We start from the raw sequence: 26908 nt of genomic DNA on the forward strand, positions 1-26908 counted from the left end.
TTGTATGTTTTGTTTCGTGTCAATGGAAGAGTTATTTTTACCTCATGACTTTTTTATATACATGTTTTTCTTTTTATGTATTGTCACCCACCAGACCACCCAGAGTTATTTGATTAAGATGGGCAGTCATATATATTTGCAGCCATAAACAATTAAGAAAACATAGTTTATAAATTGTAATGGCTGGCTTCAAACACACATCATGTGTCTTTTTGCTTGGTCATACAATGTTAGGATGGAAATCCTAATGTAATCCTAATGTAAATCCATGTTAGAATGGATTTTAAATCTAGTGCAAATGGAAAACTCTTCTCCCAGCAAAGTTGAATGAGCAGTTAATACTTGCTTGCTGCTGGCTAAGGATACAGTATATACCCATTTCTCAAATTCTACTGCTGTATAAAATAGGCTGTATCTCATAGTTATCTGGTCTCTTACAGTAAAAAGCAGTCACACCAAAAAGGATCAGCAACTTTCACAATATCACAGAGGTTCACACAACATCACTATCTCAATTCCTGTAGGAAGAGCCAACTGTTTAATAAGCTCCCCAAGGTCAGCATGTTCAGAGCTATATAGATTTCAGAGGAGTTGCTGTTCCAATTGTCAGCTGCAGATACAAAGAAGGCACACCTCCTGGTCCCGTAGAATGACATTGCTTTATTGATGGGATCTTGGCATGGCAACCCTGTTTGATTTTGTAGGTCAGCCAGAAACAATTAGAGAAAGGCAATCTCACAAATACAGAACCCCCCTTAAGGTTTGTAGATCTGTATATCTTCACTAAACTAACTAATCAGCTGTTTCAGACTGAAAATTCTACTTTTGCAGTTGCAAGAAACGGAAACATTTAGCACCCATGATGGACCAGTGAGTGAGGCTGCATTTGGAATGCTAGGCTTCAGACCTGCCTTAATAGAAGACACTTTTTTTAATGTGAACCTGGTAGATATTATTACCACTATATGGGATACTAGTTCCTCTTGTGGGGTCATTTCCTTGTTTCTACTGATGCCAGATAGTGCACCATTTTACCTTGGAGATGACCTCTTGAATCTTTAAGAGCTGCATGAAAAACAAGAAAATACACTGGGGACCCGCTTTTCTAATTTATATTCCTTCTGTTCCTTTGGCTGTGTGTTGTTTCCTGTTCAAGCAAAATCAGTTTGCATTATTATTATCGCTGCTGTCCTGCTACCATATTAGTTTTAGTTTCTGTTGATTTTGTGGATTGCAATTTGATAGGGCTTTCCTGATCCTGCATTCCTGTGCCCTGTTCTTGCCTCTGGCAGCTGCTGAAAGCTGAGCACACCCACCCGACCTGCACCTGTGTGAGCATGTGGATCAAGTGAGTCAGATCATCCTTTGCTGCCTGTTCCGGCCCAGCCCCGCCTAACTGCTCAGGCAGCAGACTAGTGTTTACCTTGGACATAGAGGAATGTCCCTTGCAGCGCGGCTCCCTTCTTGTTGCAGCTTTTAACTGGAGCATCTGAGTTGGCTGATTCATTCCTAGTTAATAGTTAAGTTGCTTTTTTTTTTAAAAAAAAGTTCTCTTATTACTTATTGTTTAACCAGAAGTCACAGAGGGTCAGAATAAACTATAGCTGTGCTTTGCAGAGCAAGACCCTGTCTATACCTCTATGGTGTTTGTTTAGATCAGCAGTCAGGATATAGGAGTCCTGCTTGTAGCCAAATTCATACAGAGCTTTGGCTTTTCAGTCAATTTCAGTAGTAATAATAGTTGTAGTCCTAGGGTTTGAGACGTGAACTCTGTGAAAAAATTGGCACCCTTGTTAGATGTCTGTTTAATGTTGAAATCCAATAATTGAAAGTAAGATGACTGAGCAAACAAATAGGAAATATGTTGCAAATGTACAGTTTATAGGGAAGTAGTTTCAGGAAAAAGAAATACTGTGAATGAGTGAAGCTGCCACTACTTGCTTAGATTACAGTTTTAATAAAATTCCTACATATAAACTCATTGGTTACAAATAATCCCATTTGCATAATTATTTAAAAAACCCTATAGTAACAGTTTCTTTGTGTGTTCTATTCCATTTAATCAAAAGACTACAAGCTAATTATTTATGAAAGACTGACTTGCATATTATTTCCAAACTATCATTCTGGTTACTTCCCAATTTTGCATATGTCAGGTTGAGACTGACAGTTGTCATTCATAAGAGAGATTGGCAATTGCTCATTGGTGTCAACTCAGCCATCTCAATATAAATAACATCTGTAGGACACTTGAAATATTTATTTAAAAAATGCTAAACATTCTGGAAAACTGAAATGACTGTCTTGCTTTTTCTGTCCAATAGATGAGGTGCCAAGATGTTAGCAGGGCAGTTGTTCCAGCTGTCAAAAGTCATCGATTAAGCAGGTTCAGGTAGCTTCTAGGAAAATATCTACTTATCGTTTATGCAGGCTATTCAGGGGTGAAATCCAGCAGGTTCTAACAGGTTCTGCAGAATCAGTAGCGGAAATTTTGAGCAGTTCGGAGAACCGGTAGTGGAAATTTTGAGCAGTTCGGAGAACTGGAAAATACCACCTCTGTCTGGACCCAGAGTGGGGTGGGAATGGAGATTTAGCAATATCCTTTCCTCAGGAGTGGGGAGGGAGTGGAGCTTTTGCAGTATCCTTCCCTGCCACACCCACCAAGCCACGCCCACAGAACCGGTAGTAAAAACATTTGGATTTCACCACTGAGGCTATTTTTAATTTATTACCTATAACAGTCTTTCCCACCTTGTCATTCTCCAGATGGGCTGGACTATAACATGACTGAGTACCAAAACAGTTATAATCTGATATTTCTGGAAAATATTGGGATGGGGAAGACTGGACTTCGAAGAATTAAATGGCTATTTCTTCCAACTAATACTTCAGAATGAGATAGATAGATAGACAGGTAGACAATCGGACAGTTGAAATCTGCACAGCATCTGAGCTGTTGTTGCTGGGATCAGTTAGATTCACTTGCCCAATTTAGGAGTCACAGCCCCAAGTGCTGCTACTACCACTGGTAGCACCTTGGTATTTATTTCTACATTCTCTCCAGTTCCTTTTTCAGGCCCTGGTACTCCAGCTTGTCATATTCCTCCTCCTCCTTGATGTTACTGTCACTTGGCACTGGTACATATATTACTACTCCTGTCTTTTGGTCCTTGACTGCTACTACCACAGCATCTGATTGATTGACTAGTATCTGCCTGTCTTTCTGGCTCTGAAAGTCCCACAGAATGTAAGCTTTCTTATTCTCCATACCTTTTGTGGGATCTCCCATCTGGACTTAGGATGGTCTCACCCCTATTCTGTGCAGATGTTCCTGAATACAATGCCTCCTACCTGGTTGTGCCATTCAGTGTATGCTGTTCCTGCCTGCATCTTACACCCTTCCACTACATGTTGGACTTTCTCTGAGGCCTCTGTGCATAGTAGGCTTCTTGGATCCTGTCTAGTGTGGTAGACCTCTGCTTGTATAGATTTGGTGCTTAGTGTCTGTTCTTGTGGTGCTATAATCAGTACCTCAGTGCTGTCTTTTAGTCCAGGTCTTCCCAACCACTGATAAGTATTTCCCAATGTTTGCCATTTCAACTATCTGTCAGTGGTACATTACATGCAAGGTCTTGTCTTGCCATGGCACTTCCTCTGCTTGATCTTCCTTCCATGTTTGCTGTTGTCTCATGCATTCTCTCAACAGCTCATCTTTGGGTGCCATCTTACTGGTGTATTTCTGGATGTTCTGATTTTCATCCAGGATAGCTGTGTTGACATTCACCAGGCCTTGACCACCTTCCAGCTACTGTACAATCTCTGAGTGTTGGACTTGGGGTGGAAACCTCTGTATATTGTGAGGAGCTTCTGGGTCATCATTCCCCCCATCAGACTTAACTACTTTGGTATCTGCTACACTTGATAACCAGTTGTGTGAGCTCTCTTGAGTTGACTCCCAGTATTATCTTCTACAGTCCCACTGAGCTTTTGACAAAGATTCTTAGTGTCCTGTTGACTTTCTATAGCCCCAGGCATTCACAGAGCCATGTGTGTGGCATTGAGTCATAGGTTTTCCTGTAGTCAGTCTAGGCTGTGCTCAGATCTGTTTAGACCTTGAATCTTGGGCAACTGCTCTATCTATGCAACTGGTGTTTTGAGCCTCTGCTGCTGTTCCCAATGCCCTTCTGAGCTGCGATCATATACTGGCCCATATAGTCCTGCAATTTAGTGGCTATAATGCCTGATAGGACTTTCCATGTTATTGAGACAAATTATTGGCTGGTAGTTGGATGATGCTGTTCCCTTGTGGGGATCTTTCATGAGCAACATTGTCCTTCCTTGTGTTAGCCAGTCTAGGTGGGAACTTGCTGCTATTTTTTTTTAATTCATTTATTAGTCATAACAGCATACATAAGCATAAGCATGAAGCAACTATATAACATATAAGCATATATATGAGTATAAGCATGTAATAACTATATAAATTGGATATAATGAAAGGAAACAGTAGGACAGGAACGGTAGGCACATTTGTGCTCTTATGCACGCCCCTTATAGACCTCTTAGGAATGGGGTGAGGTCAATAGTAGACAGTTTTTGGTTAAAGATTTGGGGATTTTGAGTAGAGACCACAGAGTCAGGTAGTGTGTTCCAAGTATTAATAACTCTGTTACTGAAGTCATATTTTCTGCAATCAAGATTGAAGCGGTTAACATTAAGTTTAAATCTATTGTTTGCTCTTGTATTGTTGTGATTGAAGCTGAAGTAATCTTCAACAGGAAGGACATTGCAATAGATGATTCTATGAGTTAAACACAGGTCCTGTCGAAGGTGGCAGAGTTCTAAGTTTTCTAAACCCAAGATTTCAAGTCTGGTGGCATAAGGTATTTTGTTGTATTCAGAGGAGTGGAGAACTCTTCTTGTAAAATATTTCTGGACACGTTCAATTGTATTGATGTCTGAAATGTGGTATGGGTTCCAGACAGGCGAGCTGTATTCAAGAATTGGTCTAGCAAATGTTTTGTAAGCTCTGGTTAGTAGTGTAGTGTTTCTGGAGAAGAAGCTATGTAAGATTAGGTTTACAACTGTTAACGCCTTTTTTGCGATGTAGTTGCAGTGGGCTTTGGCACTTAGGTCATTGGATATGAAGACTCCAAGGTCTTTGACAGGGTGGGGGTCATTTGTAAGATAATGTCCATCGAGTTTGTATTATTATTATTATTATTATTTATTCAATTTTTATATCGCCCTTCTCCCGAAGGACTCAGGGCGGTGTACAGCCAAGGTAAAAACAAAACAGTACAATATACAATTAAAATACGAATTAAAAAACTTATTATAAAATTGGCCTAAAAACTTTAAAATATATAAAATTAAAAAACCCCTTAAAATTAATAATAGAAATTTTAAACCAATAAAATTTAAGCCAGCCTCGCGCGAATAAATAGATATGTTTTCAATTCGCGGCGAAAGGTCTGAAGGTCAGGTATTTGGCGTAAACCCGGGGGAAGTTCGTTCCAGAGAGTGGGAGCCCCCACAGAGAAGGATCTTCCCCTGGGGGCCGCCAGCCGACATTGCTTGGCGGATGGCACCCTGAGAAGTCCCTCTCTGTGAGAGCGTACGGGTCGGTGGGAGGCATGAGGTAACAGCAGGCGGTCCCGTAAGTACTTTATTTATTTAGTATTTAGTGTTTAGATTCTTTTCTCCAATGTGTAAGACAGAGCATTTGCTGGTTGAGATTTGGAGTTGCCAGGTTTTAGAACATTCTGACACAAAATCAAGGTCTTTTTGAAGGGAAGCTGTATTGTTGGTAGTGTTAAATAGTTTGACATCATCAGCGAAGAGAACACAATTACTTTTAATATGGTCGCAGAGATCATTAATGCAGTTAATTAATTAATCATGTTAATTAATTAGTTAATTAATTAATCAGTTAATTAATCAGTTAATCATGAATATCTATCAGTGCAGATGAATCAGCTAGCAGCTGATTCATCTGCACTGATAGATATTCATGCACTACTGTTAGTTTCTTTAGCCAGTAGGTGTGAGTCATGTCCAGGCTAGATGTTGTCTAGCTCTTCCTGTTCTTGACTTGCTGCTGGATGTCTGCTTTGATAGTGATTGATTCCTGTTCTGGGAAATTGCTGTGGTCTGCTCTTAGGTCCTGCCGCCACTTTGCACTGGTGTTCTGCGTCTTCTCTTTCTCCCATATGTTCTTCCAATACTATTCACTTTCTACTGTGGGGGCTCTGTTGTTACTGCTGGGAATATTCCTTGGATGGTTCTTTGGAGGAAAGGGAATTTATCGTTTTGGCCTCTGCTTCTCTAGTTTATCTCCTTATCCCGGTAACCAGTGCTGTAACCTTTGTTCACAGTTTCAAGAGCTACGGATGGACTCAGATACTTATATTTTTTCAGTAGCCAAGTCTTATCCCTAATCATCACGCCTTTCTGTAATTCCACCAGTTGACTAACCTCCCTTTGAGTTGCCTTGATCTTATGTACTGCTGCTCTTCTTGATCATATAGCCAAGCATATCCCAGATTATAGTGGCTGTAATGTGTACCAGTTCATTGGTTTGAGTTATCATGGTAGTAGTGACTGTTATGAGGGCTCAACTGGCATCTTCTACCACACCAGCTGATGCTACTGAGCCCACTTATCAGATTGTCCTGACTCCTCAACATCTGACATGGACCTTGTTAATCCGGGCAATGTCTCAACAGACAGAACACTCCTAGTTCATGTCATTCTCATATTTTTGAGGTAAGCAAGTAGGGAGTCTTTCTCTAAGGACCCCTACTGGTAAGGTGGGTACTAGCAAGCTTTGAACCCTGGCCTCCCGCATCAAAGTCAGTTTCCTATCTTTAAGCTACATAGCCAGATTATTGGGAGACAAGAATAACATATTAATATTTACAGGTTTTCCTGGTTTATCCTCTATGAACTTTACAAATAATATTTTCTCCAGCAGTTGATGTTTCCAGGCCTTATGGAAAACTCCGCATAGCACATATTGCAAGAATTTAATCATGATATGACTAAATCATGTTTCACTGGGGCAAGATCAGTTTAAGGTTCATTTGTCAGACCAGAGGGAATATGGCAAAAAGCACACTTTGTCTGGCTATTAGTAACACCTGCATCTCCATAGATAAAAGTCAGTCAAGGAGTAATTCCCAATTACTCTCTAGGAGAGGTCCAGCCGAATCACACACCAATTCTACACAGAAATACAAACTGCATTGCCTAGAGACTTTTGATTTATTCAGCCTATAATTATCCGCAGATAGCTTGTTACATTTTTCAACACTTTTTCAAGCTTAGAATATGGAAAAGAAAGGTAGAACTCTGTGCCATCTGCTTTAGTAAGTCCAGCTTTTCATGTGGATATTGAGCAGCATAGCAAGTGTGTTTAAAAAGAAAAGTGAACACAAGCATCTCAATGCCTTCCCAATGCAGTCCCAGGCCCCCACGACTATGCATTCAAGAAAGATGATCCAGGGCATAATAAAATTTACTCTGATTATATTACTCCCTCCTTCTATTTATTTTTTTTAATGTAATGCATCCATGAAGACAATATCCTGCCTGCAAAACCTGCCCCAAGAATGGCCAGAGGCTAGGTGTACTTTTTCAAAGCTATCTGTTCTGAATGGATTTCTTCAAAAGTGATTTTGTCAATGTTTCCTCCAAAATTATCAGGCTTTGAATGAATATCAGGCTTTGGAAGAATTGGTGTTGGACTAGCTTTTTTATTGTATTCATAATAAATATCATTCCAAACAACATTAACTAGATGGAACATTATATCTTTTAATTTACATTTCCAAAAATGACTTCAATGCTTAGAGTAATGATGTTAAACAGTTTATCAAGAAATGATGTTAAATAGTTTACTTATACATTGGAATATCAGTAATAAAATTTGCTTTGATCTTTATTTACAAAATAATAAAAGTATTGAATTACATGTTAGACTTCAATCACTGGCACATGTGCAGGTTTTCAAAAGGGTGCCGGAGAATCACTGAAAGGCAGTCTGGAACAGGGGTCTCCAACCTTGGCCACTTTAAGCCTGGAGGACTTCAACTCCCAGCAAAGCTGGCTGGGGAATTCTGGGAGCTGAAGTCCTCCAGGCTTAAAGTGGCCAAGGTTGGAGAGCCCTGATCTGGAAGACAATTTAAATGTAAATGCCCAGAAATTGAACTCTTTTCAAAGAATTTCTAAGTAAACAGTGCTCAAATCTAATTGTTGCATTTAATACAAGAAAATATCCTCTAGATCAGGGGTCTCCAACCTAGGTAACTTTAAGACTTGTGGACTTCAACTCCCAGAATTCCTCAACCAGCTTTGCTGGCTGAGGGATTCTGGGAGTTGAAGTCCACAAGTCTTAAAGTTGCCAAGGTTGGAGACCCCTGCTCTAGATAGGCCTTGCAAATCTCTCACAATTTAAAAAACATTGGAATAAATCCAAGTGGAAGATAGAGAAAAAGACATGTAAGCAGGAAAAAATAATTTCAGAATAAGCACATTTTGCTACTTTGCTGTGCTTCGTTTTGACCCAGATCATGCTTGACCAACAGAGACAGAAGATATTGTCTGGAGTTACAAGGGCAATAATTTTCTGTTAAAGACAAACAAAAAATGTGTTCTGTCATTTAAAAGTAATACAAAAGCACTATTTTTTTCTCAATTTCCTTACAATAATATCCTAATCCTTCAGCTTTGGGCTTTTTGGTGAGTCCCAAAGTACTACAAACAGGAAATAGTGATTGGGTTCATATATATAAACCATAAACCATGCTTGGCAAACTACAAGGCCTGATTAATACAGCACTCAAAAATCCAAAGCCAGAAACTAATGTGTGAATCAAACTGATCTATATTCTGTATTCTTAAAAACAGCTTAGCAGGAAACATGCCCTACTGAAATTAGCTTAAAATTAATTATCTTATACATTTTGCTCTTCTTCCTTAATACTCTGTAATGATAACAGTAACTTTGCTGGGTCTGTCCAGCAGCATCTTGCTTCAATCCAGTTCAACAGCAAGTATAGTTTAATGAAATAATGTATACGTCCTGAAACCGTTTATCCATCATATTAAGTGATAAAAATCTGCAAAGGGAATTCTATATGCACCAACTTGAGAACCTTCAGGATACAAAACTTTTGAATAAATGGATGAGTGAACACTTTTGATAAACTTCAACAAATCCATCATTCTTTTTGAACCATCTTGACCAATGGTACATCACTCTCCAAAGGAACTTTATGATTAAAAAAAAGTATGGATCTGCATAGAATTTATAAAGATTAACCGTAATGTACAGATACAGATACATAAATATTAGAATTTAAACGAGAAGATTGAGACTCCGCAGATGGGAACACTTAACACTCTAGCACTTCCTGGATCTTGGAAGCTAAGAAGTCAAGTTGGTTAGTACTTGCATGGGAAATCAATTGATTATTGATTTCCCAGCAAGCTATTTGCTTGATTGGGAAGTTGTACAAATCTGAAAGGAAGGCAATGGGAAACTGGGAAGCCTGCCAAAAGACGATCCTGGTCACCAAGAGTCCCCATAGCCACTGTGACCTTGTGACATATATACTCAAAACCGTAGAAATGGTGGTAGACTTTAGGAGAAACCCTTCCATACTTCCACCTCTCACAATACTAGACAACACAGTATCAACAGTAGAAACCTTTAAATTTCTAGGTTCTATCATATCGCAAGATCTAAAATGGACAGCTAACATCAAAGACATCATCAAAAAAGGACAACAAAGAATGTTCTTTCTGCGCCAACTCAGTAAGCTTAAACCAAGGAGCTGCTGATTCAGTTCTACAGAGGAATTATTGAGTCTGTCATTTGCACCTCTATAACTGTCTGGTTCGGTTCTGCAACCCAACAAGAAAAACACAGACTTCAGAGGATAATCAGAACTGCAGAAAAAAGAATTGCTACCAACCTGCCTTCCATTGAGAACCTGTATACTGCACGAATCAAGAAGAGGGCCGTGAAAATATTTACAGATCCCTCACATCCAGGACATAAACTGTTTCAACTCCTACCCTCAAAACGACGCTATAGAGCACTGCACACCAGAACAACTAGACACAAGAAAAGTTTTTTCCCGAAGGCCATCACTCTGCTAAACAAATAATTCCCTCAACACTGTCAAACTATTTACTAAATCTGCACTACTATTAATCGTTTCATAGTTCCCATCACCAATCTCTTTCCACTTATGACTGTATGACTATAACTTGTTGCTGGCAATCCTTATGATTTATATTGATATATTGACCATCAATTGTGTTGTAAATGTTGTACCTTGATGAACGTATCTTTTCTTTTATGTACACTGAGAGCATATGCACCAAGACAAATTCCTTGTGTGTCCAATCACACTTGGCCAATAAAAATCCTATTCTATTCTATTCTATATGCCTGTCACAAGTGATTAACTTCACGGCTCTGTTCTCCTTTCTGATATTTTTTTGATTTTTGAATTTAATTTGGTTTGGGATTGTCCTTCAAGCAGATAGCACTTCAAACAGGGCTACTCTCTGCAAGATAGGATGCATTGCCAACCTAAACGAAAGAGGTCATAGGAGGTTTTGTGATGAAATTCAGGAGTGATAATTTTACTTTGAAGAGTTAAAAAAGGCTATTTTCTTGTATCTGTCATGTTCTTTTATCCCCGTTTTCTTAAGATGTTGGACTTGAGACTCACCATTTCCATTTCCCTACAAAGCCCCAATATAGGAAGGCATAGTGAACAAAATGAATGCTACCTGATCAATATTTATTGCTAGAACATTTAAATGACTCACAATAGGGTATTTTGTCCCAAACCTTCTCAGAGCTGATGCCAGTCTGGCACATCAAAAGAGACTTATCACCTTGAACAGTGTCTAGGCCAGTTCTGGTGCTGAGATCTGGGAGCAAAGTTGAGGCTTTGCAAAAATAAAAGCTTTTGTCAGGGAATTATTAGTATTGTCAGCTCTTTATAAACTTTTAAGGCATTTACTGTTTAAAAAGTATTTTAAGGGTTTTATTAAAATTTCCATTTTTTAAAATCATTAACTTATTAAAATTAGTTAAACCATTTTCATTACATGCTTGTTTGATCCTACCTGAATTATTTCTGCTGTGGGCTATATGCAGTATATGAAAAATTCAGTTCCGTTTAGGTTTCCTGGGAACAGCAAGGAAGAGCTGTACACTGTGGCTGAATGTCTCTCATGGGGCCAAAACCAGCAGTGACCGAGTCTTAAAAAGAGAAACCGCCGTGTGAATCTTTAAATGTTACTTCAGTTAACACTGACAGTTAAAATGGATTCAAAATGTCAGTTTTTCTCCACCTCAACCCCTTATTTAGTAGTGGTGTTGTTGTTGTTCTTTTGCTTTTTCCCGTTTTGGTGAGGGGAGGGTTTTTAAGACATCCTCTTTTAGGGCTTACATTAAATTTTCCCAAACCTCTGAATAGCGAAAACAAAAAACACTACTCACCTTCTGCATTTTTTTCTAAAGGGAAAGTCATTAGTAACCTTGGGAATTTCAGCTGCCCACCCTTGTTGGCCTTCTTGTCCCCAAATCCTGATTAAGATCCTTCTGATATCTTCAGAAAGTTAGATCTTGAACTCTATACTACATCCTTGATATTTTTTTTTCTGTCTGCAATTCACTGAACCATAGCTTTTGTTTATGTATTTATTAAACATATTTCCATACTGCTGAGAGTTTTTTGATAGCAGATGCACACAAAATAAATACATAAATATTGTGTCCCAGTTACTGTAACTTTTATGTGAACTCATTGTTTTAGTTTTTATGTGTCTTCTACAGCTTATCTTCTCTTTAAAAAGAAAAATATTTAAAAAAAAACCACAAGAAAGATCTTTCTACCTTCAGAATGACAGATGTTTCTTTTTGTCCTTGAGGAAATAGAGGAAATGTGAGATTGCTTTGTAGTTATTCATTTGCTCCTGAGGTGCAAGGTTGACTACTAGTCATGTCCTTTTTTATTATTATTCTTTTGTTTGAACAGGAGTTGCACCTGAGTGCAACTGAAAGCACTGGATAATGAAACAATTTTTTTCCTTTTAATTTTAGCAGTAGCATAATTAAAACGGAAACTTATAAACTGTCTCCTCTTCCTCCAATAGATAGATGAATAGATATATTGGGAACTTTTAAAAATTAGGTCATCAAGAAGATTGGATGATTATAACACATGCAATATAACAGGGAAGGATCTGGATTTTCGGGTAAGGAGTGGAGGAGGTGTTATTTCCTCCACCAGTGACACAATTCCCCATTAAATTCTGTGAATGAAATTTGCAACTATTTATATAACTTGTGTGAGGTTTTCTGCAAATAGAAATGTTATTAGGGGAGTCTATTGGTAACATATGGGGGAAAATGTTGCACTTAAAGGTTGGGGCCTGTTTGGTGGGGAAATTATCACCTTTGGTAAGGTGGGCAACTATATAAATTTGATAAATAAATAAGTCAGAAAGTGGACATGAAAGGGGAGGAAAGACATAAGGAATACTGATAAGCTGCTACCTGGAGGAAAATTCACCGGGATGTAAAAATACAGAACAACACGCATCTCAAACATCCAGTTTGAGAGGCAGTTGACATAATTCTGAAGATATTTGACTAATATGTCCCTAGCAAGATGTATGGAATTGTACTGATTGCTCATTGAATTGGCACATTGGACTGGAAACAGGCAGTGCAGCTCCAAACTGAAAATTTAGTAGAAACATCCTTGCCCGAACATTTGTAGCTGATTTGATTCATCAGATTGCAGTCAATAATATAAACTGGATTCAGCATAATTTGGTAGGCTGGTGGAAGTCAAAATCTGTGCAATGTGGTTTGGGAATCATAATCCAAGCCCTGTCCTTATATGTCCACCAATGTCATATGCAGAAGCGAGGCTTGGATTGTGATGCTACAACCTTCTTGTCTGTTTGGATTTCCATTTTATGGATGCCACTGTCTTGATCAGGGGGAAACAAATACTGTAGGGCAAAATTACACAGCATGAAAGCTACACTGAAGCACTATATATAGCACAATAGCTACATTTAATTTTCTAGAGATGATAGAAGAACAAAGAATGTTCTTTCTGCGCCAACTCAGTAAGCTCAAACTGCCCAAGGAGCTGCTGATCCAATTCTACAGAGGAATTATTGAGTCTGTCATTTGCACCTCTATAACTGTCTGGTTCGGTTCTGCAACCCAACAAGAAAAACACAGACTTCAGAGGATAATTAGAACTGCAGAAAAAATAATTGCTACCAACTTGCCTTCCATTGAAGACCTGTATACTGAACGAGTCAAAAAGAGGGCTGTGAAAATATTAACAGACATCTCACATCCTGGACATAAAACTGTTTCAACTCCTACCCTCAAACCAATGCTATAGAGCATTGCACACCAGAACAACTAGACACAAGAACAATTTTTTCCCAATTGCCATCACTCTGCTAAAGAAATAATTCCCTCAACACTGTCAGACTATTTACTGAATCTGCACTACTATTAATCGTTTCATAGTTCCCATCGCCAATCTCTTTCCACTTATGACTGTATGACTATAACTTGTTGCTGGCAATCCTTATGATTTATATTGATATATTGATCATCAATTGTGTTGTAAATGTTGTATCTTGATGAACGTATCTTTTCTTTTATGTACACTGAGAGCATATGCACCAAGACAAATTCCTTGTGTGTCCAATCACACTTGGCCAATAAAAAATTCTATTCTATTCTATTCTATAGGTTTGGGCAGATTCAGAGAGGAATGAGCACATAGTGGATCTTCTGCTTTAATGGGCCGCTGGGAAGGAAGATCCAGTTATTAGTTTTGATCTAGCAATCTGTGACCTCCATTTTACTGCTAGCAACAGATGTCTACTTCCAAGCTCTCATCCTCCTGTCTTTCTAGAGACTAGCTCTGCTTTAGCACTTTTGCTTAGCACTTATTCAACTGCCAACTGCTAACTTATTTTGACCAGCAAACTCAGCATGCAGGGTGGTGTAGAGTGTTTTGCATGCTGTGTGTGCCATTTGTCTTCAAGGGGCATCCGACAAGAGATCAAAAAAGTGATGATGGCAGTCACGATTTCAAGGTTGTGACAGCCATCCTGACTTTTTAAAAACTCCTCTCTGAAGAACCCTTGGCCTTTTTCATTCTGTCAATGGTTTCATCCCTTGTTTACCCTTTTTAACGTAAAGGTAAATATTTGATTGACAAGGAAGAGGAAGTAACATGTTGACATCCCTTATTATTTGCATACAAAATTCATCCTCATAGATTATTATGACTGATATGTTGTTTTTAAAGAGAAGATGCTTGAATTAATAGAGGACAGATCCAGTCATTTAACTGGCCAGTTCTTACATAAATATACATAATTTTGTTTTCCTGTAATTTAATGATTGGCAGTTGAATGTATGAATTGACTGCTGCTGCATTTGTTGGCAGCAATATGCTGACTCTGTAAAGTGCTTAGGGAGGAATGTAAAGCACTGTGAAGCGATATATAAATCTAAGTGCTATTACTATCACTGAACATGATGCTGAATATGTCTAAATTTAACTTAAAAGTCTGCCTTTGTGCCCATAGAAGTAACCTACCCAATATGTACACTTTCTTATGGTCTGTTGATGCCTTTCCATGCACAAGAGGTAAGAGGATGGGAGTTCAAAGGCACGTGTTTCTCTGTTGAATCTCCCAGGCTTTTACACCTTATATTTCTCCTCAATTTCAATTATTCCAGTTATTTACCATCTTTCTTCATTTCCGGAAGTATGTCTCTAATTCCTTTTCCTCAATCATTAGCATTTGAATTATTCATCTTAATTTACATTGTTATCAAAATTAATAATGTTGTTAAAGTACTTAGTTTCACATTTCCATCTGCTGAGATTTATCACAAACAAGTTCTATTCATTCTTCTTTACAATAATGATCGCTTACACGATTTCAGTATTGTTATTCTCTTTACAATTGACTTTTTAAATATTCATTTTAATTTACATTGTTATCAAAATTAATAATATTATCAAATTATTTATTTTCACATTTCTATCTGCTGGGATTTAATATAAACAAATTCTATTCACTCATTTTTTTTGATATACCGTATATACTCGAGTATAAGCCGATCCGAATATAAGCCGAGGCACCTAATTTTACCACAAAAACTGGGAAAAACTATTGACTCGAGTATAAGCCGAGGGTGGGAAATGAGGCAGCTACTGGTCAATGTAAAAAATAAAGATAGAGCCAAGTAAAATAACATGAATATTTATTTGAACGAAAAACAATAAAAGTGCAAAAGGGGGAAGGAGGATTCCCAGCTTTAGAAAATTTAGAACTACGCCGCCTTTGGTATGACCTGAGCATAGCTCATAAAATTATCTGCTACAATGTACTTCCTATCAATGACTACTTCAGCTTCAACCACAACAATACACGAGAACACAACAGATTCAAACTTAAAGTGAACCTCTCCAATCTAGATTGCAGAAAATGTGACTTCAGTAACAGAGTTGTTAATGCCTGAATGTGCTACCTGACTCTGGTCTCTTCCCAAAATCCCCAAAGCCTTAACCAAAGACTATCTAGTATTGACCTCACCCCATTCCTAAGAGGTCTGTAAGGCGTGCATAAGAGCACCAGCGTGCCTACCGTCCCTGTCCTAATGTTCCCTTTAGTTGTATTCCTTTTATGTATTCAATTCATGCTTATATTTATATAATTATTTAATATGTATTTGACAAAATAAAATGAATGAATGAATGAATAGAATAGAATAGAATAGAATTTTTATTGGCTAAGTGTGATTGGACACACAAGGAATGAATGAATGAATGAATGAGTGAGTGAGTTACTTCAACAACATTGTCTCACAGAAATTGACAATACAACTGCAAGCATGAAAATGAGTCCTCCTTTAGCTTCCAAGGGACCAGGGTGCCTCTGAAGGTCAGTGCTCTAAGCACTAAGAACCCAGCACAAATCTAAGCCTGTATGCACACCAATAGTGAAAATACCCTGCACAGTGTCTCTTGGCAGAGAAGGTTAATTTTCATAGACGTTGGGGTGGCTCTTTTTTTTTTTGGCAGGGCAATAAGGATCTCTAATATCATTAAACCCAAGTGTGAGGAAAAGACAGCAGCTAAAATGTTAAGGCCAGTTGTGTGACCTTCTCCAATACAGTTGGCCTGGCTGTTTGCCAAAACTTAAAACACCCTCCCATCCCCCTCCTGCTAAAGCTTCTTTCTTAAAACAATTGTGGTCTTTGCCTTTCATGTCGCTCAACCTTTCACCTGCCAGGTTCCTAGCCCTTCACCCTTGACCCACTGCTGTGTTTGCTTAGCATTGTGCCAATCGACTTTAGAAGTCTGTGTGTGTGTGTGTGTGTGGGTGTGAGAGAGAGAGAGAGAGAGGGAGGGGGAGGGAGTGCAAAGGGGAAGGAGGATTCCCAGCTCTAAACAAAGGAAATCCCGGAATGCCAGCGCCGAAGGCGGTGCTCGCGTTCCTCCTCCCTTGCTCAAAAGCCCCAATAACCTTCACCAGCAAGGCAGACCCCCACGGGAAGGAAGGGGACGGGCTGACTCACCGAGCATCTGGCTGAAGAGCAGCTGCTCCAGGTGGCCCAGCACGGTGAAGCACGGAGGGAGAAGAAAGAATGAAAGAAGGAGGAACGGCCTCCTTTCTCTCTCTCTCTCTCTTCCAGCGCGCCGAACAGAAGGGGACTAGGCGCACACACACGCCCAGCTTCTGAAGCACGGAGGAGAAGAAAGAATGAAAGAAGGAGGAACGGCCCTCCTTTCTCTCTCTCTCTCTTCCAGCGCCGCCCGAACAGAAGGGGACTAGGCGCGCACACACGCCCAGCTTCTGAAGCACGGAGGAGAAGAAAGAATGAAAGAAGGAGGAACGGCCTCCTTTCTCTCTCTCTCTCTCTTCCAGCGCCGAACAGAAGGGGACTAGGCGCGCACACACGCCCAGCTTCTGAGGGAGGAGGAGGTTGGCTTGCTTATTCAACCCTTCCCGGCTAGCCATCCAGCCCTTCCCAGGAGAAGGCGAGGAGTTTTGGGCGGCGACCTTTTTGCTAAGCGGCAGCTGCTGCCCCAACACCACCAGTTGGGGCGGAGCCGGTGAGCTGCAGTAACTCCCGCCAGGCTATGCATTGGAGCGGGGAAGCCCTCTCTCTCTCTTCCAACGGGAAAACGCTCTTTCGCTATGGGGAGAGGAGGAGGAGGAGGAGGAGGTTGGCTTGCTTATTCAACCCTTCCCGGCTAGCCATCCAGCCCTTCCCAGGAGAAGGCGAGGAGTTTTGGGCGGCGACCTTTTTGCTAAGCGGCAGCTGCTGCCCCAACACCACCAGTTGGCGGGGCAGGTGAGCTGCAGTAACTCCCGCCAGGCTATGCATTGGCGGGAAGCCTGGCGGTGCAGTCCTTCTCGGCTGAGGAGGAGGTTTCCCGACACGCCGCGCGAGCCACCCAAAGGCCAGAAGAAAGGTCATTCCATCGAGTAATGGGCGAAGGCTCCTTCCTCTCCGCCTTACCCATGCTGTGCGAGCCCGGCTGGGCTGCAACCCCGCCGCCGCTCCTTCCTCAGCCTCCCGGGCTCGCTCTAGCAGCCGCCAAGCTCAGGCGGACTCGGCAGCTCCCATCAGCACTCGCACGCGCGATTCGGGCAGGAGGTCGGGCTCGCTCCGTGGCGGCGGCGGCGGCGGCGGCGGCGCGCCACCGCCACAGAGCGAGCCCGACTCCTCCTGCCCGAATCGCGCCGTGCAGTGCTGATGGGGAGCTGCCTTACCCATGCTGTGCGAGCCCGGCTGGGCTGCAACCCCGCCGCCGCCGCTCCTTCCTCAGCCTCCCGGGCTCGCGCTCTAGCAGCCGCCAAGCTCAGGCGGACTCGGCAGCTCCCATCAGCACTCGCACGCGCGATTCGGGCAGGAGGAGTCGGGCTCGCTCCGTGGCGGCGGCGGCGCGGCGGCGGCGGGCGCCACCGCCACAGAGCGAGCCCGACTCCTCCTGCCCGAATCGCGCCGCGAGTGCTGATGGGGAGCTGCCGAGTCTGGCCTGAGCTTGGCGGCTGCTAGAGCGCGAGCCCCGGAGGCTGAGGAAGGAGCGGCGGCGGCGGGTTGCAGCCCAGCCGGGCTCGCATAGCATGGGTAAGGCGGGAGAGGAAGGAGCCTTCGCCCATTACTCGATGGAATGACCTTTTCTTCTGGCCTTTGGGGTGGCTCTCGCGGCGAGCTCGCGCGGTCGGGAAACCTCCTCCTCAGCCGAGAAGGCTGGCGGCCCCTGCCCAGCCCTCTCACTGCACCACCAGGGCTTCCCCGCGCCAATGCACAGCCCGCCAAGTTTGCGCCGTCCGCCCACCAGACACGGGAATGGGGGCCGGCCTGGGGGCGACAAATCCCGCGAGACCTCGGCGGGCCCGCTCCCCGTCCCTCCCATGGGAGTCCGTTCGGTACCCCCTCCTGTGCGGGGTTCCCGAAGACGTAGACTCGAGTATAAGCCGAGGGGACGTTTTTCAGCACAAAAAACGTGCTGAAAAACTCGGCTTATACTCGAGTATATACGGTAATCATTTATAGTCCTTTTTCACCATATCTTATTATTTCAACTTCTGCCATATTATTCTCTTTACATACTTCTTCATCATTTCATATTCAATGCTTTCACCTAAATAACATCACAATATATCCTATAATTCTTCTCTCTTACCAATACAATAACAATTTAAATTCAAGACTATCAAAATCACTATTATTGTTATATAGTCTACTTTCACATTCCCATTCATTAATCTACTTTATTATATATATTTACTAATATTTATGTCATCATCATTCATCTTTAACCATCATCTCTCAATCTTTTCCCATTTTCTAATAGTTTTTTGTTCGACTCTTTATCTCGCTCTAACTTCTCTTTTTTTTCTTTTTATATACAGTATGTTACATTTCATCTTCTGGATTCCTTTTATCTTTTTTTGTTGTACTTTTTGAGCATCCCTCATGAAGACTTTCCCTTGTCTCTCCCAGATATTTCCCTTTTTCCCTTTTAACTGTTTCTTTTTAGGGGGAATTTTCCCCCTTTCCTCTCTACTCTTTTTACATTCCCAAAAATTTCTATAATATTATCTATCTGATTTTTATTTTTTAATATTTTCTCTTCAACATTGTTAACTTCTTGCTTCTCATTTACAATTCTTCGAACTCCTCTTCACTTTCTTTTTCTATAACTTTCAGTGAATTTTCTGTTTCTTTTTTGCCTAATAAAGATTCATGCATACTTTTAAACATCAAAATTAATTCTTCATATATCTGCAACTCCATTTTGTCACAATTTAAAAGATTATTAAAACCTCCCCAATTGTATCTTTTTGCAATTAGCCAAACTTTAAAATCTATTTAATTTTCTTATGTCTCCTCTTCTTCTCTTCTTTTCCTTCTTCAATTATTCCTTTGTTCTTCAAATTTAAAAAGATCTCCTCAATTATTAATTGTCCAAATTCAGCAACAGTCAAATCCAGTTAAGGGAGGGAGCGTCTCGGAGCTCCCACATAACACCTATCCTGCGCAGACTGCACTGGCTACCTGTTGTTTTCCGGGTGCGCTTCAAGGTATTGGTTACCACCTTTAAAGCGCTCCATGGCTTAGGACCGGGCTATCTACGGGACCGCCTACTGCCAGCTTCTATCTCCCATCGTCCGGTACGCTCCCACAGAGAGGGACTCCTCAGGGTGCCGTCAGCCAAACAGTGTCGACTGGCGGCCCCCAGGGGGAGGGCCTTCTCTGTGGGAGCTCCGACCCTGTGGAACGAACTTCCCCTCGGACTTCGACAATTACCTGACCTTAGGACCTTTCGCCGCGAACTTAAAACTTATTTATTTCGTATGGCTGGACTAGCCTGATTTTTATTTTTATTGGATGGGTTTTTAAAATTTTGTTATTTTATGGGGGAGTACATTTTTTAACATTTTTGGGCATTTGAATTAGTTTTTTAAGGGATGTTTTTAATTACTGTGTGTATTTATATTTTATCTGCCTGTTCACCGCCCTGAGTCCTTCGGGAGAAGGGCAGTATACAAATTAAAATATTATTATTATTATATTATTATTAAAAGGCTATCTTTCATGAGAGAAGGGAAATGAAACAAAATCTCAGATGTAAAACACAGTCACTCCTTAAATGTTCTCACAGTGTCCAAATTATCTTCTATATGGCCAAGGTCAAGTCTTCCAGCTGCTATTTCTTCTGTTTTGTCTATTTAAGTACAGTATTACAGTACTTTTTCTGTCCTGTGTGCAGATGGCACTCTTCATTTCTATTCCATTACAAAATAGTCTGTTAAGTCCAATTAATTATCAAAATATCCAGAAAATTTAAAATCCTCATATAAGTTGTTTTCTTCTGAAACTCACTTTTTTCCCCTTTTGAAATATTTTGCTTTTCCCAATTTTCCAGATCTAAAACTTCTTCTTAGGCTTTTTGTATTACAGTCTCCCCCCCTTTTCTTTTTTCTGCATGTGTGTTTTCCCCCCAAAATGCCAGATAGCCAGCCGCTAGTCCAAGCTCAGGAATTTCTTTTAAGACTCCAATTTCAATATTTTTTAGTATAAATTGGCAATTATCTCACCCAGTTCTAGCACTCCGTCCAAACACTGCTGCAGCTCAATTCTTAGGTCTGGTTGTCCCAGCTTCAGGGTGGCCAACATAAGATGGCCACGCTCCTGCTACCGCTTCGGGAGAGCTGTTTCTGTTCCAACAAGGATATTGCCAATTCCTCGCAGTCCACAAAATGCCTCTCCTTTCTTCACCATCCCTGCAAGATGGCTATGGTTCGAAAGTCTCCTGGCAGCAGTTTGTCTGGCTGGATTTCACGTGGCTCATCATATTTTCCAGTCCGTTCCCACTGCGACATCAACTGGAAGTCCTCTAATATATTATTTTAAATATATTGCTGTCTTTTAGTTAATTCGATATCTTGCCATTTCCCAAAGCTATCCCAAGAGATTTTGCTATTTGTGGTAAAAGATTTATTTATTTCTTTATTTATTTTTCATATTTCTATACCGCCCTTCTCCGAAGACTCAGGGCGGTTTACAGCCAAGGTAAAATAAACACATCACATACATTAAAAGCAATTTTAAAAATCTAATTCAAATAGGCCAATAAATTTTAAAACTCCAAAATGAGATTGTTAAAAACCCTTATAAAAACCATCCATGTTAAAATTGCAATTAGGCCAACCCTGCCCAATGAAATAAGAAAGTCTTAAGCTCGCGCTTAAAGGTCCAGAGGTCAGGGAGTTGGCGTAGCCCCAAAGGTAGCTCGTTCCACAGGGTAGGAGCCCCCACCGAGAAGGCCTTCCCCCTGGGGGCCGCCAGCCAACATTGTTTGGCTGACGGCACCCTGAGGAGGCCCTCCCTTTATATGATAAAGATCATATATCTTTAGGAACCAACCTGATTTTCACTTCTGTTTTTTCAACACTGGTGGTTAGGATGCAGGGCAAATCCTTTGACACACATTGTCTTCTAACAACTCCATGGCACTCCCTGCTCCCTGGGACCTGTGATCTCCTGGACGAGATTCAACCGGAGGATAGTGACCTATGTTTACCTTGTCCTGTTATTTCTGCCAAATTAAGATTGGTCATCCTAGTATATTATGTTTCTATATGTACTATATGTGTTTTTGAAGCTGGAGACCAGACTTTGGGACACTATCTGGTTTTAGTTAGCATAATTGCAAGTCTATATATATAAAAAATGAATATATATTTCATATAAGCATATATATTTTATATAAACAATATATATAAAAATGAACATTAGTGAAGGGGCCCAGGATGCTTACAATTAATAAAAATGTATTGAAATGGTCTCTGTACTTACAGCATTGAAATTTACTCCCCTCAGTGCACCACAATGAGTCTGGATTACATTGAAGGAGTAGTCAATAGTTATGACTCACAAAGAGGTTGCATTCATTAGACAACTGTTGTAGTCTCTCTCCCCCTTTACCCCTTTGCTTAAGCACCAGCAAAGGAGGGTTACATAATGAAGATTAAGCCTCTAGCAGGTCTTAGGTGCTTGCTAAGGCAAAAGAGGAAACTAATTCTCTACTTGGGATTAGAACTGGAAGTTTGTTGTTTTGTAGCTCTTGAGAGTAAATAGGAGGAGGAGCCTATTTTAGTAGGCTGTCCCGGTCAGGGGTTTATTAAAAAAAATGCAAGTCAGTTACAGGGCACTATCACATTTCCCAAATTTGGGATCAGCAATAGGGCATTTGCTATATTTCTTATGTTTGGACTTCAATAACTGCTCACCTTTAGATTTCACTCCTATCTTAACATGCGTTGTGCTTTGCTTTCCGTAAGAAAGCCCCAATACCCTTGGTGGTCTGGCTAGGGATTCTGGCTAGGGATTCTGTAAGTTGAAACGCAACACAACTTGGCACCAAGTTTTGTAAAAGGCAGACTGTGAAATTGTTGGTTTGACCCAGCAAGTAGGGGGAGTGATAAGGAAGAATACTTTCCAAATTTTATGAAAAACCTTGATATTGTTTAGTCAAATAGCACATTTTAAATAGCTACATCTTTGTTTTTAAAGATCTTAAAGTAGCTCTAAAGCACATTCCTTGAATGTTTTATTCTTCTTTTAACTGTCAGGAGTTTCCTGGAAAAAAATATCTGAAAAACAGCCATAGCCAGGCTGTCTTTTATTTAAACCACTCAGGAAATATGAAAAGGAAACAGTTCTAAAAGCTGGCATGGAAAAAGCAGGTATTCACATTGTACATTTCCTTGGATTTCATAGCATGATTGTCGAGGAGAATAAAGACAACTAAAAACATACATACTGTGATTATTTCTTTTTATCGTATTGGTCAGGTTATCAGTAGGGGGGCCATTGAGGCATCATAACATCCCCTAGAAAAAAGATACAGATTTGCATAAATGTGCATATGTCAATTGATATTATATGTATATATAAAATAAAAAAATTATTGCATTAAATTCCAAAAAAATGCAGGGTCTTTTATCAGAGGTGGGTTTCAGCAGGTTCTGACCAGTTCTAGAGAACCGGTAGCAGAAATTTTAAATAGTTTGGAGAACCGGTAGTAAAAATTCTGACTGGCCCCGCCCCCAGAGTCCCAGCTGATGGGGATTTTCCAATAACCTTCCCCTGGAGTGGGGCGGGAATACAGTATCCTTCCTCTGCCATGCCCACCAAGCCACACCCACAGAACCGGTAATAAAAAAAAATTGAAACCCACCAGTGCCTTTTATCCTAGTTAAGAGGATTTATCTGATTCTGACCATGTGACACCTCCTCCTCCATGTAAAGTGTGCTCTCTTAATGGGAACTTTGAACCTCCTCCTGCTCCTTCTATTATGTTCCTTTTCTTGAAAGCAGATGAATGGCCAGTTTGTTCTCTGCCAACTATCCATGTGGCTCTCCTAGTTACCAGGAGAAAGCAATTCAGTTTATAGAATCTGCTTTAACCAGTGTGATGTAATAATTGGATCAAGACTGAAAGACTCACGTTCAGGTCTGTATTTAATGATGGAAAGGCTCTGTGAGGTTTTGGCTCTTGGATTACCTCTTCGCCCATCTCTCATATTGTTATGATGGAGATGGGGGAAGGAAATACTATGTTTGCACCTTGAGCTTCTGGGGAAACAGGCAGGATGGCAGCGTAATCCATAAATAAATATGAAATAGATCATGATGAAATAATTTATGAATTTAGTCAGTCCATGTCCTGCTTTTCTATTCAATTGAATACTCAGGATGCTTAGCTGAATGTTCAGAAGGTTATTTGTGTGTTTGGCTGTATTTATTTTTGTAAGTTACTGGCAGATGTTTTGGAAAAAGCAGTGCAGGACTTCAGAAGAAAGTTCATAACAAGACTGGTCTTTTTAATCTAAGTGTGCAAAATTCTGCTTTCCCTGCTTTCTTCTCCATTCCCCTTATCTTCTTATATTTTGGCTTCTTGGAGCTCACAAAATAATCTTCAAAAACTGCATGCACATAAGATGTCAAAGTCTGACCTGCCAGCTTTTGATGCCACAATGGCTCTTAACTCCATGCAAAAAGCTCTCCCCCATCTTACCTGTTAAGGCCATATTATCTTCTAAGTCACAAGTTTGACAGAGACAATCTGTTGCCTTCCTGTCTTTGTCAACCTTCTCCGCAGCAGCAACTCTGCCACACCAGCAACATGGCTCAAATTTTAATCAACATTTTAATCCGCAGCATATCCAGGAAGATGGACAGACAGGATATGAAGGAGCTGCTTGCATCTTGAATAAAAATCAGTATGTTATTGATAAGAAGACTATATGTAACCAAAAAACAAACAGTGAATGTGACATATTTCTAATTTCATACTAAGCTGAGAATCAGAAAGAATAATTATAATAAGGACTACCTTTACATGTGAATTTTAGGTTGGAGAAAGTGTGACTGTCCTATTCAGGCTGAAGTCAAACTTTGGAGTGAATATTGAGAATGGCGTATCTTGGCATTTCAGTCTGTTCTAAATGGCTTCCTGTCACCAAACGCTATTAGGTATCAGCAGGAAATTACACATTTATGAGTGATTTACTTCTAAACAAACACGGCTACCCAAACAATACGTTATTGAATTGGACTGTGAGCTTTTTAAAGTATTCCAATGAAAGATTGTAACAGCTGCCTCTGCTGATAACTACCGTTTAGGATAAGAATATTGTTGACTGAATTGTTTGCCGATTGTTTCAATAAAATCTAGTTGCATCTTGTAGATGAGGGAGGGGGAAATAAAAGAAAGCCCTATGGAGTTTTATATATTGACCTCTTTAAAACAATATATTTTCCTAGTTGCAGTATTAGTTCATTGGGTGGGAACTTTATTGGCCACAGTTGTTGTGGAGGTTATATCAAGATTTCCTTTTGAAATGCAGTTTCACCAAGGGCTGGGGTGGGAGCAGCAGGCATCAGGGAGCCTGGTGTGTAGACCTTCCCTTCCCCACCAAGTCTAAACTAGTTTGCACAAAGAACAATGCTGTTTAAGAGCAGCAGAGAAAGATACAAGATAAAGAATAATCAGAGGTAATTCTGCCCTCAAATTGTAAACTTGGTATTTGAGAGTTTTGAACTTTAAAAATAAGGGCCAGCTGTGGCGGCTAAATGGCATTGAAGTCGGTTATCAGATGGCACAAGAACCCTTTGTGAATTGCAATGGATGTTAGCATGAAGGAATTGTTTGCCCCCAAACAGCCTCAGTAGAGAAAGCTGACTTGAAGAAAATATACTCATAAAAGTTCAAACAGCATAATATCCCTCACCTCCAAACAGTAAAATAATCCATCAGATTGAAATATTATTATTAAAATGCTCTCCTCTTAGAAATGTTCATTTGTGGGCAGTTTTAAGATTTGAAATTATTGAACTAAGTTTATTTTAAAAATCTTGAATTTTCCTATATTTTACTGAAGTTTTGATCAGCTTCTCCTTATAACAATGATAAAGTAGAGATATACAATGTTTATATCTGTAAATTAAATCCAAGCTATCTTCTGATAATTCTATCACTGTTTACAACTACAAACAATTTAATGAGAGCAGTAAAATATAGTTTTATCAGATGTGGGCTGCAAAAATCCAGGTGAGTAGAGATAAAAGAAGATAAAACTAATGCTTTGTTGCAATCTCATGAGCATCTGGATCCTTGGGGAGTTGAAGTCCACTCATCTTAAAGTTGCCAAGATTGAGAAACATTGCTGTACTTCTTTGATGGGCAGAAAGGCTCAAGAAGGCATGCAGATGGGACTATACTTACTGCTTTAATGTAGGACAGGACAATGTTTGGTAGATTTTCCATCCCATTGACCTTTCAACTGGGATATTTTTAGACATTTAAAATTAAATTTTGTATTGATCTTCAGGGTGCTTGCGGGCACATTGACAGTGTCCCCTCCCAATTCATCCTGTGTCCTGCTTACGCTCCACTGTCCTGTCAGATTAGGTAGATATATTTTCTTGACATGGGAATTTATTTATTTGTTGTATTTGAGAGAATGATGTTCCAGGATGCCAGTGCCATGACAGAAAGCCTCCCGGTGCTTGGAAGCCGTACGGGTCTGGATGGGGAGAAACAGACTCAGGCTCAATCCATCCAAGACGGAGTGGCTGTGGATGCCGGCACCCCGGTACAGTCAGCTGCAACCGCGGCTGACTGTTGGGGGTGAGTCATTGGCCCCAACAGAAAGGGTGCGCAACTTGGGCGTTCTCCTGGATGGTCGGCTGTCGTTTGAAGACCATCTGGCGGCCTTCTCCAGGAGAGCTTTTACCAGGTTCGCCTGGTTCGACAGTTGCGCCCCTTCCTTGACCGGGATGCCTATGCACGATCACTCATGCTCTAGTCACTTCTCGTCTGGATTATTGCAATGCTCTCTACATGGGGCTGTCCCTGAAGTGCACTCGGAGGCTTCAGTTAGTCCAGAATGCAGCTGCGCGGGTGATTGAGGGAGCCACACGTTGCTCCCGGGTAACACCGCTCCTGCGCAGTCTGCACTGGCTACCTGTGGTCTTTCGGGTGCGCTTCAAGGTGTTGGTTACCACCTTTAAAGCGCTCCATGGCTTAGGGCCCAGGTGCTTACGGGACCGCCTGCTGTTACCCTATGCCTCCCACCGACCCGTACACTCACACAGAGAGGGTCTTCTCAGGGTACCGTCCGCCAAGCAATGCCGGCTGGCGGCCTCCAGGGGAAGGGCCTTCTCTGTAGGAGCACCTACCCTCTGGAACGAACTTCCCCCTGGTTTGCGTCAATTACCTGACCTTCGGACCTT

The 26908-nt window shown here is 40.8% G+C and overlaps 1 protein-coding gene across 4 annotated transcripts in view; it reads right to left on the bottom strand.

Annotated features, from left to right (window-relative positions):
• Positions 1-26908, bottom strand: part of NUDT14 (nudix hydrolase 14) — a 142750-nt gene that overhangs the window by 73131 nt on the left and 42711 nt on the right. The window contains exons 1-3 of one of the 4 annotated variants that reach the window (XM_058162877.1): positions 24507-25200; positions 24189-24378; positions 22932-23001 (exon numbers count right to left, since the gene is read on the bottom strand). The exons of 1 other annotated variant lie outside the window; for it this stretch is intronic. The gene's annotated coding sequence lies outside the window, so the exon portion shown is untranslated. Of the gene's footprint in view, positions 1-22931; positions 23002-24188; positions 25201-26908 lie in introns of those variants that run through there. 2 more of the 4 variants (XM_058162876.1, XM_058162875.1) reach the window with 2 other exon arrangements.

The sequence above is a fragment of the Ahaetulla prasina genome, chromosome 1 (genome assembly GCF_028640845.1).
Source record: "Ahaetulla prasina isolate Xishuangbanna chromosome 1, ASM2864084v1, whole genome shotgun sequence".
NCBI classification, from domain to species: Eukaryota; Metazoa; Chordata; class Lepidosauria; order Squamata; family Colubridae; genus Ahaetulla; species Ahaetulla prasina.